The sequence below is a fragment of the Ictidomys tridecemlineatus genome, chromosome 13 (genome assembly GCF_052094955.1).
Source record: "Ictidomys tridecemlineatus isolate mIctTri1 chromosome 13, mIctTri1.hap1, whole genome shotgun sequence".
Taxonomy (NCBI): Eukaryota; Metazoa; Chordata; class Mammalia; order Rodentia; family Sciuridae; genus Ictidomys; species Ictidomys tridecemlineatus.
In genome coordinates, this window is record NC_135489.1 from 66,841,748 (window position 1) to 66,856,441 (window position 14,694).

Consider the following 14,694-nt stretch of genomic DNA (forward strand, 5'->3'; position numbering starts at 1 on the left):
GTGTTAGTCAATTTTCCATAACTATAATAAATACCTGACATAATCAACTAATAAAGAGAAAAGGTGTATTCTATCTTACAGTTTTGAAGTCCATGATTGATCAGACCTATTTTTAGCTTTCTGGTGGTGGGCAACTTATAGTGTAAGGTGGGCATGGCCAAGCAAAACTACTAGTTTCAAAGCCAGGAAGAAAAAGAGAGAGAGGCAGAGAATGGTGTCTTACAATCCCCTCTAAGAGGACACCCCTAATAACCTAAAAATTTCACCTAGACCCCATTCCCTTCAGGTTATGTGAGCTCCAAAGAGCACTACCCTGGGAACTTCATGGACTTTTGTAGGAAAGTCTAGATCCAAACTCTAATATATCCAAATTATACTTCCATAGTGTACAATTATAGCACATTACTTTGAGATAATGCTGTTGCTGTGTTTACAAAAACCCTCTGCTTAGTGATGTTTGGGAGCCTGAAAAGATGTAAAATAAATAGATTTATTCTGGATATGTGAACTTTGCTCCAAAATAGTTTGCTTGTTTGTTTTTGGACTCTTTTATGCTGTCCCTTTCCCATGTAAGCTTCCGTTCCTATAACTTTACCTGGCAACATCTACTCTAATATTTAATGAGCACTTCCATTTGTTTTTATCAGAATCATGTGAGTATTGTAGAAAAAAAATCTGCCATTAAAAATTCAGGGAAAGGACGTCTTTTAAAAGTATTTCAAGAATTAAAATTATTGTAGGTATGGTACATAAATATTACACAGTGGTTGCTTAAATCAATTTTACGCTACATGCAGAAATTCACATTTCTGCACTCACAGGTCAGCCAATAATCTGAAATGTCAAACATTTCTCTTTTCTGAATAATGCAGCTTTCTGTGGATGTATAAAATACCTGAGAAAAACTCAGAGGAGGAAATATTTTGGCTAATAATTTCAGAGATTTTCATCCATAGTCACAGGGCTCCATTGTTTCTGGGCCTCTAGTGAGCCAGAAGGTATGGCAGAATAAAGCTCTTCATCTCATAGCCAGAAAATGGGGGTAGGGGGAGAATCAGGGACAAAATAATACTTCAAAGCACACCCCCAGTGACCCATCTCCAAAGGGGCCCAACCTCCTAAAGTCTCTACCACCTTCCAAATAGTGCCACCAACAGGGACCAAGTATCTAACACATAAGTCTTTGGGGGACATTCCAGATGCAAACTACAATATTTTCCTAAAAGGAAATGCTAAAAGTAAGAGGTAGCTCTCACTTGAGTTCTTTAAAATTGCATGCCAAGTTCACATCTTAAAATCTGGCCTGATTAGGCAACTGCATGTCCTCAGGTTCCAAACTGAATCCTACACTTTGTAAAATATCAAGCAATGCATCAAAATTAAGTTGGCATAATTGTACAAATAGGTTTAAAATATTTAACTCTGGGTACTTTTTCTTCTGACTATACTTAGATTTTTTTTAAGTTAATTGTCATCAGGTGTAGTGCCACTCATGCTTAATCCCAGTAGATTTGGAGGCTGAGACAGGAGAATTGCAAGTTCAAAGCCAGCCTCAGCAATTTAGTGAGGTCTAAAGCAATTTAACTGGAACCTGTCTCAAAATTAAAAAACAAAACAAATATAAATAAATAAATGAAAGGGGCTTGGGATGTGGGTCAGTGGTTAAGCTCCCCTGGGGTTCAATTTTTGGTGCCCAAAACAAAAAGTTATTTGTTAATGGGTACCAAAATAGATAAAGTAATAAGTTTTAGTACTTTACAGCACAGTGAAGAGACTATAGTTCAAAATAGTTTATCATATTTTTTATAAAATAGACCAGACCCCCACACTCTGGGGAGACCTTACACACCAGTAAGTAGAGGCTGTGTTCTCTCTTTGATCAACCCTCACATCCAGAAACTGCTGGAGATGCTAATTACCAGAAGAGTAGAATCAAAAATGTGAAAGGAAAATGCTAAGAATGGGTCCTCTTTCAAATCAATGACCCCAAACATGGATTCTCTGGGAAAAATGTTTAAGTCACCGAGGGGCAAGAGAGACACCATGCACAACCCTTCTGGAACACAAAAAGGAAACTAGAGCATCTTCCTATTTCTTTCAGCATTTCTCTTACCACAAGGCCTTGGGGGACCTTCAGAGCACAGATGCAGTCAGTTGTTCTGGGGTCCGCCCTCTCTGCACAGTGAGTCCCCCGTGGCTATTGCTTGGATCTCTATGAGGTCTTCCTCTGCACAATGTAAAGCTGTCACATTTAAGTCTCTAATTCTTTCCCAGTTCAATCCCAGGCTCAAAAAATCTCCACAACTTTCTAAGGACCAGATCTTGCCCAACTATGTCGCCCAATCCCAATTTTTAACACAAACACTGCCCCCATCTGTGGCTCAGGTACAGAACCACACAGACCTCACATCCTCTTTCCCAAACCTACCACCTTTTTCTCCACCCTAGAAGAGGACCCACAGATAAATTTGCCCTATATCCCAGGAGGAGGTATGGCTTCTCATCCCAGCTAAAAATCAGCATGTGGAACCCCTTACAGAAGCAACAGAAACACAGGAAGGTTTTACCCTCTTTGCTCAAAAAAGCTCAGGAAGCCAATAACCAATCCACTCTAATAATCACCAGGGCAGTCACACCTCTCTGAGCCTCAAGTTGGCCTCCATCCTTCCTGGTGATTCTAACAGCACCAAACTCCAGGAGCAACCAGAGTAACACAGTCTAGGGAGATTCATTACAGAAGAAGAGCAGTCTGGCCCTCCCTGCAAATTTCATGCATCCCAGGTCTTGACAGAGCTCAGGGAAAATTCTCAAGGAAGTGTTGTGGGTGCCAGGCAAAAGATAAGCATGGCCCCTTCCTGGCCACCCAGTCCTCTGAACTTGCTTGTGAAAGTAGCAAAGCTGTGCAGAAAGTGAGGTCCTGCTGCTCTAGGGACCAGAGCAAGACCTAGAGAGCGATGTGGAAGATCTACCCTGGAATTCAAGAAGCACCTCAGTAAAGGCTCTGGGAATGAAAAGGAGGATTCAGAAAGTGACTTGAAGAGGACATGGAAGTGTGACTCAGAAAGTGACATATCTATAGGCTCAACCAAGAAACTACTGAAAAAAAATCCTGCAAGACCATCTGATCATAAAGTTGGTTGAGATTAATAAGGGCATAATATCCACTTATGTATGTGCATCCTGGCTTACTGTCAACTATGCTTTTCCAAAGTCTAACACCCACAAAAACAAACAAACAACCCCTCTATCCCAGCAGCAATCTAGCATTCTCCAAGGATCAGCAATCCCCTTCCAAGAATCTTTCCTTCCTTAGTCTGGGAACTCACCTGATGCTAGAAACAAATATTATAAGGTCTCAAGTGAGACACAGGTTGAGTCCACACCTCCAGGTCCTTGATTCCATGAATCACAACTCTGATAAGAGACCACCCTTGCCTCTTCCACAGTTGAACTTTCCCTTAGTCTCTTGTGACTCCAGGGTCAACTCCATTGCGAAGGTTTCCAGTTTCCCAGAAAGAGTTCCTTGGAAACGTCTAGGAGAAAAGGTGATTAAAAAATGTCAGTTCCCTCTCTGCAGAGTTTCCTCCCTGATCCCTCACCTGCAGAGATGCAGAAGGCCTGGAAAGGAACCCCACTGGGTGGCAGCTATGACCCCTCAGTGGTCCCTCCAACTACACTGGAGGACCGCCTGCTTTCTCAGATTTACACTTATAGTCTTTTGGGAAGAACTCAGAATGGGAGGATTATCACGGGAATTGCAAGAGGCAGCCTCAAGTCCAGCCCAAGCTTGGCAAAGGCCAGGTATGAGTCAAGGGAAGAGAGTGGAGGTGTGGTCTCAGGAGACCCCTGCTCTAGTAAGGCAATGCTGGAAATCAAAGTACACTCCCAGTCTTCAAGATATGAAGAGACCAGGAAGACAGGTGAAGGAAGAACCTCCCAAAGTGAAAGTGACAGTCCCTTCCCTCCTTGCCAGAGAAACGTCAGATTCTCCAGAAAGCTCTGAGGCTGAATTTTGTCCAAATTGGAGAGTCTTTATTAGCCAAGTGGTGATTGCCCCTCAGCAAGACACTGTTCAGGGTACAATAGCCACCTCTGTGTACAGAAGCTTTTTAAGGATGAAAAACACTTACACCCTGTGCAGGGGGCGGCAGCAGTGCACAGCAAGCTCAGTATCCTGTGGATACTTTAAGATGTTCTTGGGTTGATCTTAAGTATCCTCTTGCTCTGTGACAAGGATAGATTTGCAGTTTGCTTGATGATGGTGCTGGTAAATTGATCAGCTCTATCTGGGATTTTTTAAAAAATTAGTTTAATAATAGTAAGCAAACTACAGACATAATTGATAATAAAATTTTGGAAACTGGAAAAAAAAAAGAACAAAGCAAGCATGCCCACTCTTACCATTTGTAGTTAATATCTTAATAAAAGTCAGCAATTAAGCAAGATAAAGAAATAAAAAACATCAAAATTGAAAAGGAAGAAGTAAAATTATCTCTTTTTGCAGATTATATCTTAGATATAAAAAAATACTAAATATTTTAAAAATTGGAATTAATGAAAACAATTAGTGAAGTTGCAGGATAAAAAAAATTAACACACAAAAAGTCTGTTTCTAAGGAAACTGTGTTAGTCAACTCATAAGGAGGCAAGATTTATTTTGGCTCACAGTTACAGAGATTTCAGTCTGTAGTTGCTTGGCTCAGTTGCTTTGGGCCTACAGTGAGAAAGCAAATCATGGTGGAAGCACATGACTAAGGAGGCTTGTTCGCCTCATGGAAGCTTCGAAGCAAAGAGAGAGAAGATGGAGTCCCATAGCTCCCTCAAAGTGCCCCCAATGACCTAGTTTACTTTCAAAAAGCCATACCTCCTGAAGTTTCCACTGCCCCCCAATAGTGCCACAGGCTGGGGATCAAGCCTTCAACACATTGGCCCTTGGGGGACATTCAAGATCCAACCTATCACATTCCACCCCTAGCACTCAAAAACTCATGTGTTAGAAGCCTGGTTCTCAGCCTATGGTATTACTGACTGGGAAGGTAGGGCTTAGTGGAAGAAAGTTGAGTTACTGGGGGTATATTCTAGAAAGGGGTATTGGGACTATGGCCCCCTCTTTTCTTCCTCTTTGCTAACTAGCTACCATGAGGCAAAGTGGCTTCCTCTGCCCCATCATCCTGCAAGATATATTTTGCTGTCACAGATCCAAAGCAACAGGGTCCAGTGACCAGAGACTGAAACCTGTGAAATTATGAGCAAAAATAAACCTTTCCTCCTTATAAATTGATTATCACAGGTATATTAACACAGTAACAGAAAACTGACAAAGAAATTAAGAAAGCACTCTCATTTACAGCAGCATCAAAAAGAATAAAATACTGAAGACGAACTTAACTAAGGCGGTTAAAACAACAACAACAACCTTGGATTATATAGAAAACTCCAAAACACAGATAAAAGAAATAAGACAGAAATACATTTCATGTTCATGGATGATATAACAATACTGTTAAAATGGCAATATAATCCAAAGTCATATACAAAATTAATCCATTCTTTACCAAAATCCTCATGGCATTTTTTATTGAAATAGAAAACAACCTTAAATTTCATATAGAACAATAGAGAATCCTGAATAGCCAAAGCAATCTTGAGAAAGAAGAAGGGAGCAGCAAGAATCATATGTCTTTTTTTCAAAATATATTATAAAGCTATAGAATTTGAAAAAGAATGGTATTGAAGATAGGAATATTGACCTAATAAATATTTATTTATTAAACAGAATAAAGACTGGAAATAAATTCACAAATATGCAGGCAACAGATGTTTCACAGGAGTGCCCAGAATATACAACAGAGAAAGAATGGTCCCTTCAACAAATGGTGTTGAGAAAACATCATGTTCACAAGTTAAAGAACATAATTGGATTCTGTTGGAAAATAAGGATCTCAAAATACTTTATTCCCATGTTTATTGTACATTATTTACAATAGTCAAAATGAAATGGAATATTATCAATCTTTAAAAAGGAAATCCTGTGATATGCAGGAACAGATGAACCAGGGGAACCATACACTAAGTGATGTAAGCCATTTGCAGAAGGACAAATATTGCATGATTCCACTTAGACTGGATATCTAAAACAGTCAAAACTCATGGAAGCAGAGAAAAGAATGGTAGTTACTAGGACCTGAGAGCAAATAAAAATGGAGAGTTACCATGTAACTCATTTAAAATTTCAATTACTAAAGATAAATAAGTTCCAGAGATCTGCTTTACAACATTCGACCTAATTAATATGTTATTGCCCACTTACAATTTGTTAAGAAAGCCTACTCATGTTCAGAGTTCTCATCATCTCAAAAAAGTGGATTAAAAGCTGCTATATGATTATACTTCATGATTTTGTAACATGCATCCATTTCAAACACGCATAAAATTATATCAAACATAAACAAAATTGTGTATTATTTGTTCCTTTAGAAAAAACATATTTAAAACTGAATCAATGAAACAAATTACATCTATCTTTTCTATTAAATACACATTAGGACTTTCTTACCATGATGAGTATCTCTGGTTTGTGTTTCTTGGACAAATCAATGATATCCACTCCATTATAACAGAGATTTTCAAAACACCCAGGGAAGCTTTTATGTGGCAACACCATGTATTTACGTGTATTTTTCCATGTCCATCTCTCCAAAGCTGATGTTAGAAAGAAAAACATTATATAAATAATATTGTTTAATTATTTTCTGATTATATGTCCCAAATATTAATGATTTACACATACAATGATAATTTTCTTCAAATTTGCTTTGCATATTATGTTGTCATATTAATTCCAAATGAAGTTTTAAGATGCAGATTTATCATTGTTTTCATTATAGAGAGACTCAAATCCCCTTATTACCATTTCTAGTCATAAGAGTATTGTTATTATTTTTAGATGAGAATATTGTATCATTATTTCCATGGTGATCTGTATAATAGCTTATCCAAGTATAATTTCTTATCCTAAAGGAAAGGGGAACAGTAAAACTCCATATCCCTAAATGCCCCCTTTCTTGTCCCAAAAATCTCGCCAAATTAAGGGAACACTGAGAACAAGCCTGGACTGGAAAGTCCTTATATGTATTATCTTAAAGGACCTGGGCTTTCTCTTACGCACAATGGAAACCAGGGCTAGTTGGTGCTATCTGTAGAAAGCTACTTTCTTACATGCACACCAGGACAGTTGCTCCTTAGGATGCTGGTCAGAGAAGCTAACTAATCAGTTAATGCTGATGATGTCACTTCTTCTGCAGTCTAAGATATAAAACCTCTCTGAGTAGGGACCTGCACAGACTGAGGGCATCGTGGAAAGGATATGTGTCAACAGTCCAGCTGGCCACTACTGGACAAAGTGGTGAATATAACAAAGTGGTGAATATAACAAAGTGGTGAACAAAGAAAGAATATAACTAATCAAGTTCAAATGAAGTTCTCTAGCTTATTGGATAGCAATATAATAATGAAACCCTGATATTGAAGAATTTAAACAATTTCACATTTTGGCAGAACATATTCCTATGTATATCCCTGGTGGCATTATGAATAACTAAGGCTTGCTTTGAAGTTAGCCAATGAGGAAATGTTTGTTCTGTACATGATTTTGCCAAGATTATTTTGGTGAAAATGATTTTACCCTCACCCTCCCTGTTGCCACTATGGTTCTGCAATAGATAAATGATTAATGCATCAGAATCTTCTGGAGCATTTGCTGCACACAGATTGTAGAGATTCAGCCCTGAGTTTCTGACTGAACAGGTCTGAGGTAGAAGCTGAGAATTTGCATTTCAAAAAATTCCTTCCTGGTGTCCCTGTGCTTGAGCTGGTGACCATACTTTGACAGCCACAGCTTTAAACCATCAAAATTATATTTCTTGGAAGATTCTCCTCAGGCAAAATGGAGTAGTGAAAATTTTATTGGGTAACTGAGACACAAAATAATGGTTTTAAGACTCTTTTGTCTTAATGCTTTAAGTTATTCCCTAATGTGATGTCTAACACTATCTAGAAAATCACCAAAATATATCTGATGGGGCAAATCTAAAATGTATGTTGACTGATATTTTTAAGCTTATTGGGCAACCATATTAGCATACAGACACAAAGCAAAGTGGATATAACAAAAGTACTTAATCACAGCGATCCTTGCAGCAGTGCTAATAGTTTAAAATCTTAAAGGATAATAAACTTAACCTCAATTTCAGGGATTTAAAAATGATAGACAAGGCACAACGGCTTGCAGTCCCTCCTGCGCTGCGACCCTCACCCCCAGTGCCTTCGACTCTCCGGGCTGGAGTTTTTTTTTTTTTTTTTTTTTTTTTTTAATTTTACTGTTTTAAGAAAAAATGAATGATTTATTATATAAAATGATTGGCAGAATACAGAAAAATTATTTCTTTTACCTTTACATATTTAATACAAGTACCAAGCAAAGTAGAACATTTTAAAGAACCCACTACAAACTACCAAAAGGTACTCAATTTTGGTGAAGTTTTCAAGTCACAAATACTAAAAGTAAATAAAGGTACTTCAAAATACATGAAGTATGAAACAAGTATGGAAACAGTGATCTTCAGTAATGGTTCCTTTAACCAAAATTAACCAACAAGCAAAGATGCACAAGAAAAACACTGCCATGTCAGACAGAAAAGAATAAATAAAATATATTGTTCACTGGGATTGTTGAGCTAAACTCATTTTTTTTAAAACGTAAATAAGCATTAGGGCTCAAAAGAAGAATAAGGATATTTCAATATTATATATAATTTTTTTTCTACCAATAATAGAAGGAAGGATTTGGAGGCCAATCAAGTGCTGAGATCTAAGTGCCTCTCAGAATATTATGCAACTGAAGTCTTCTACCATTACTTAAAGATAATTTACTCATTATGAAGGAAAGAAAAACAATTATAATGAATAGGGCAAAAAAAACCCCTTATGATTAAATTCTTCTCTAGCATAGGAATATAATAATTTGTTTTCAAAGAATTACTTTGTATTTTAATTAATCAGGGCAAAAGTGTCACCCTAATTAATAGGCAAATGAGAGATCTCTGATAAGTCAAATATTCATAGCCAAAAAAGAGCTACCTACTGGAAAATTTGCACTAATATCTAAAATCTCATTTGTAAATAAACTAATCATTAAGTTTACAATTAAATTACTTTAAAATAGAGGTGACTGATGAATATTGCACATGTCATTTGAATATATGCTGAATTATTCTGTCAATAATCATAAGTGCTACTAATAAATATATTAATTCATGCTACAAGAGAAAGAATTGAGAAACTTAATCTCACATTTCAGAATTCCTGAGTCTTACCAGAGAAAAACATGTACTAAAACAAAACAAAATAAACTTACCTATAATAGGGCAAATAACACAAATCTGGGAATTAAGTTATTATTATATTTAGAGTTCTAAAGCTGAAAACTATGAGACAGATATATAAGTACTTCCATGGAACTATAAAGATGATTTTAAAGCTTGATTTTTAAAAAAGGCTAAACAAGGCCACCTGAGTGACATCTTCAATGATGGCAAGCCCACCATTTTAAAGGAATAATATTGGGCTGGGGATGTGGCTCAAGTGGTAGCGCGCTCACCTGGCATGCGTGCGGCCCGGGTTTGATCCTCAGCACCACATACAAAGATGTGTCCGCCGAGAACTAAAAAAATAAATAAATATTAAAAAAATTTCTCTCTCTCTCTCTCTCTCTCTCTCTCTCTCTCTCCTCTCTCACTCTCTCTTTAAAAAAATAAAGGAATAATATTTTTATTTCAAAGCCTAATTATTATTATAAAAAGGAAAAAAAGGTTTATTTTAATAAAATGTTTTAGTAAGATTGCAATGGGACAGCCCTTTGATGGAAGATCTAAGGAGGGTACAGCCAATGTAATCAAACTAGAACATGAGTTCTAATTTTTAGCCACCACCCACTAAATAATTTCCCTTTTGCTTTGCATATTACACAGTGAAAATAAAAAGATTATTTTAAGAGCACTTCAGTCCCACAATGTAGGATTTAAGCTTGTGTGAAAAGGTGTAAATGTCCCTATAATAATGTGATGCTTGCAAAAATACATTCAACTGAAAATTAATGTCATTTTTCTAACACAGAAAAGGGAAACAAAGTGGTCCCACTTAACACAACACAACAAAACAAAAAAACACTGTTTATTCCTTCTGGAAAGACTAAGCAAAGAACATCCAAAAATATTACACATTTAAGACTGCATACTTTAACTCAGCTTTAAAAGTAAAGAAGATGTATACTTTATAAATAAAGACACTAAGTAGAAAAAATATTTGGGTCATTTCTCTGTTCATAAGTACCCAGAAATAAAATAATTAAAAAACACTAAAGTGCAGACTTATAGGCCATTACAGGCATGATAAAGAGGTACAGCCAAAATTGCATCTACATTTACACTTACATATCCAGAAAATGATTCTTGCTTTTAAAAAAAAAACCGTGCAATTAAAAACTAGTCAGTTTTGTTTTTGCCGTAATACAAATAGAACTTGTCTCTGCCCACTAGGGAAGTGACTGTTAGACCTTGGACAGCACACTAGGCTCTTGACAATCATACATTTCTTTAGAATCATACAATATTGATTCCACCTACAGAAAATGTTAGCCCGCGGCCAGGTGCCGGCGCCGGGCGGGGCCTTGGCGGGCGGCCCGGGAGCAGCAGCGGCGGCGGCATGGCGGTCGGGGTGGCCGAGATTACTGATCTCTCATTACCCAACTATCTGATGGCATCTTCAGTTGGACTGCTTCCTACCCAGCTTCTGAATTCTTACTTGGGTACCCCCCTGCGGACAATGGAAGATGTCATTGCAGAACAGTGTTAGTGGATATTTTGTTTTTGTTTACAGATTATTATAAGTGTAGGCCTCATGTTTTATGTAGTTCACCGAGCTCAAGTGGAATTGAATGCAGCTATTGTAGTTTGCGAAATGGAACTGAAAACCTCTCTGGTTAAAGGCAATCAACCAAATTCGAGTGGCTCTTCATTCTACAGCAAGGGGCTGGAGTTTTTGACACGCCCCCCTCCCCACTTCCTGGTGCTCCGCGAGCCTTTAGTCGGACGCCGCAGATCCCCTAGCGGCGAAGGCGGGCTCACCTGTTCGGCAGGAGCAACCGCCGGCGGCGCCCAAGGTTCCCCACGAGGCGGGGACTGCTGTGCGGTCGCGGGAAGCTGAGAGAAAGCAGAAGGTGCCCAGGTCTTGGGGCCACTGGGGACGGCTGGCCTCATGGGGGCACTGCTTCTGCGGGCCTTAGCTAGGCTAGAGAAAGCTTTCGTCCTGCCCCCAGGAAGGAGCAGCGCACTCTGCTAAGACCCCAGCGTGGCTGATAATTCAACGTAGAGCGGGATTTCCCCCTACCGGCCCGGCCCCGCCTCCTCGGCGCCGTTCGGCCCCCATTGGCCGGCGCCGCCTGTATCTCTGGGGAACCAGCTCTTGTAGAGCTGAGCGGTGAGAAGGACTGGAAGGCTGCTCCTCCCACCGCTCTGCCCAGCAATCGACCTCATTGTTCCACACTTGACAGCTCCCTCAGCTTCAGGTAAATAAAAGGGATTCCATCACTGTTTGTCCCTGGTCCTTTGTGTCTTCCAGTCAGACCTCACCCTTCAGGCCTGGGGTCTGGAGACACCAGCTGCCTCTGTGAACAGTGGCCTTTGTTCTTCACACTGTCCCTTTCAAAGCCTCCCAGCAGGGATGGATGGCCTTTAGAGGCCAGGAGCACTGTGAAAATTCCAGTCCCAGAGCTGAGGAGGGAGCAGGAAAGGAGGGGGCAGGTGCAACTTAGACCCAGTTAAGTGACTCTGGGGAAGAGCAGATGCAAAGGCATTGAGGTAGAATCAACTTGGGGTGATCAAGGAACCTCCAGAACAGCACTAAGCTGAGGACAAGGTTAGTAATTGTTATGGGTTTGAATATGAGGTGTCCTCCAAAAGGCCAGGTGCTGACACAGGAGGTGGATGATTAGATTTTGAGAGCTGTAGCCTAATCAGTGGTCTATTGGGTGGTAACTGTAGGCACATCATGTATGGTTGGAGGAGGTAGGTCACCAGGGGTGTGCCTTGGGGGTTGTATGTTATGTTCTTGGCTCCTTGTGCTGTTTCTGTATCACCATGAGGTGAGTGGCTTTTCTCAGCCACGTGCTTCTATCAAGAACTGCCTCACCTCAGGCACAGAGCAACGTTCAGCTGAACACAGACCTGAAACTAGGAGCCCAAATCAACTTTTCTTCCTCTACGTGGTTCTCATCAGGTATTTGCGTCACAGTGACAAAAAAGCTAACTAATACAGTAGTCCATGGGAGAGAGGTCCTGGGCCTTGGAGGCCAGTGCAAAAAATTTGCATTTGCTTCTGTTAAGATAAGAAGCCCCTAGAAGAGGGTAACTCTGAGAAGAGACATGGGGCTAGTCTGGGTTTGCAAGAAGCAGACTCCAAGAGGGGATTAAATATGTACTGGTTTTATTAGAGGAAGTGCTTTATTGAGATAAAATGGAGCTGGGCAAGATGAGACCTGATTCCTAGTGAAGGAAAGAAATTGGGGAAAATTGGGTGGTCCCAGGTGGCTATGCAGTCTGAGGAATATTCTGCAAACCCCTGGGGCATTTTTGAGCTGTCTAGGTGATTCTGTGTTCTCCAGAAATGGGCCTGCCTTAATATCCTGCTTCAGACACAGGCTAGGGGTGGACCCTGGGACACATGGCCTCTTACAAATGCAGGGGACTTTCAGAGCCACAACGCTCAGTCCAATGGGCACCTGGATTGCTGGTCTGTAAGATGTGTCCTCATGTTGCCCACCTGGCTGGCATCGTATGCACTTGGGCTGTTTGAAGAGTATCTGGGAAGGTGATCAAGAGGCACAATGATGACTACAGAAGATTCCAGCTCCAGAGCCCCACCCATGGTTGTATGGGCAGCCCCAGAAGGAACTCAATGGGGGACAGACAGAAGTATGTGCCTGCTAGAGAGTCAGGCTCTGCCTGGCTCCATCTCTGCCACCCAGCCTCCTGACACCCAGGAAATCCCCTGACTCCCTAAAGGAAGTCAGGCCTGTATCCTGACTTCTGGCTTTTGTGACATTTTTATAGCCTAGACTTGATTTAGGTGTTACAATCTTGCTAAGAATATGCCCACACACTTGAAAGAAACTTTATTATTATCCTAATTTGTGAAGAACTGGTTGTTGGGTTTTTTTTTTCCCCTTTCCCTTCTCCCCTTTCTTCTCTTGAGGGTCAGGCTGGAGCTAGGTCATTATTGTTAATTTTAGATCTGAAATTATATCAGACATGGGCTGATGTCCCTACACTTTCACTTCTTAAGACAAGAAGGCAGGCCCTAGCTGGGGAACTTGAGAGAGACAAGAAGATACTCATGGCAGTGTTTCAGTGGAAATCATTAAATATACCTAGAAACCATGAGATTCAGAGAGAATTTTTGGGTGGTTAAATAAAAATATCCCCCTGTCCCCCACCATCTGAGGGCAAGGTCTGCACCCACCATGGGTTAGAGAGTAGGAGGTAAGACATAAATGTCTCTGTTCAAATCCCAGTTCTGCCACTTTCTAGCTCTGTGGCTTTGAGAAAGGATGTAAGTCCAGCTTCTTCACTGCCTCAGTTTCCTCATCTGTGAAATGGGTGATATGATCTATTATGGCTGGTAAGGGGTTAATCAAGGTAGCCTATGTAGTTTTCACTGGAGTGCCTGAGGCAGGCATTGACTTCATATGTATTAGCTGTTAGCACAGGTTGAAAAATCCAAAGTTGGAAAAGCTCCTAAATTCAACATGTTTTGGGTGCTAACACAATGCCACAAATGGAAAATTTCACACTATAAAATTATGTTTCATGTACAAAATTATTAAATATATGATATAAAATTGCCTTAAGTCTGTATTTTTAAGGCACATATAAAAATGAAGAAATTTTATGATTAGACTTGAGTCTCATCCCTAGGATATCTTATTATGTCTATGCAGATATTCCAAAATCTGAAAAAAAATCCCAAATCTAAAGTGCTGCTGGTCCCACACATTTTTAATACAGGATATTGTACCTGTATTCACTCTGGATTTCCTGGCTGGTGGGGGTTAAACTTAGAACTCATCGAGGAAGGTTTTAGGGATAAAAAATAAAAATCCTACAATAAAGCAGTTATCTACTGAATAAATTTAGTCTTCATTCCTGGTAAGACTTATTAAGAAATAGCAAAAGACATTTAATGATACTTACTAATGTTGACTGAGCACTTTCTACAAGACTGGTACTGAGCTAAATCCTTCATGTATGAAATAGCACAGGGCAGCAGGGAAAAGCAGGGGATCTGGATCAGGCCACCTGGTTCACAATTCTGGCTCTGCCCCTTAGAAGCGATATCCTGCTTCTTGCTCTTCTTTAACAATCTGGAAGTCAGAATCTCACTGCAGTGGGGTAAATTCTGTCTCCCTGCAGCATGTCAAAGTCCTGACTCTCAGTATCTCAGAAAGTGGCCTTATTTGGAAATAGGGTCACTGCAGATGTAATTAGTCAACATAAGGTCACACCAGAGTAGGGTGAGCCCTTAATCCAATCTGAAAGGTGTCCTCATAAGAAGATAGTTCAAGGGAAGAACATCATGTGA

General features: G+C 39.8%; 1 long non-coding RNA gene across 1 annotated transcript in view; it reads right to left on the reverse strand.

Moving 5' to 3' along the window:
• The window catches only part of LOC144369895 (uncharacterized), a 64,120-nt gene extending 52,575 nt beyond the window's left edge, over positions 1-11,545 (reverse strand). The window contains exons 1-5 of the long non-coding RNA XR_013429739.1: positions 11,184-11,545; positions 9,659-9,721; positions 6,557-6,702; positions 4,131-4,286; positions 3,327-3,533 (exon numbers count right to left, since the gene is read on the reverse strand). This is a non-coding gene — a long non-coding RNA (uncharacterized LOC144369895). The remainder of the gene's footprint in view (positions 1-3,326; positions 3,534-4,130; positions 4,287-6,556; positions 6,703-9,658; positions 9,722-11,183) is intronic.
• Between the last annotated feature and the right edge of the window lie 3,149 nt (positions 11,546-14,694).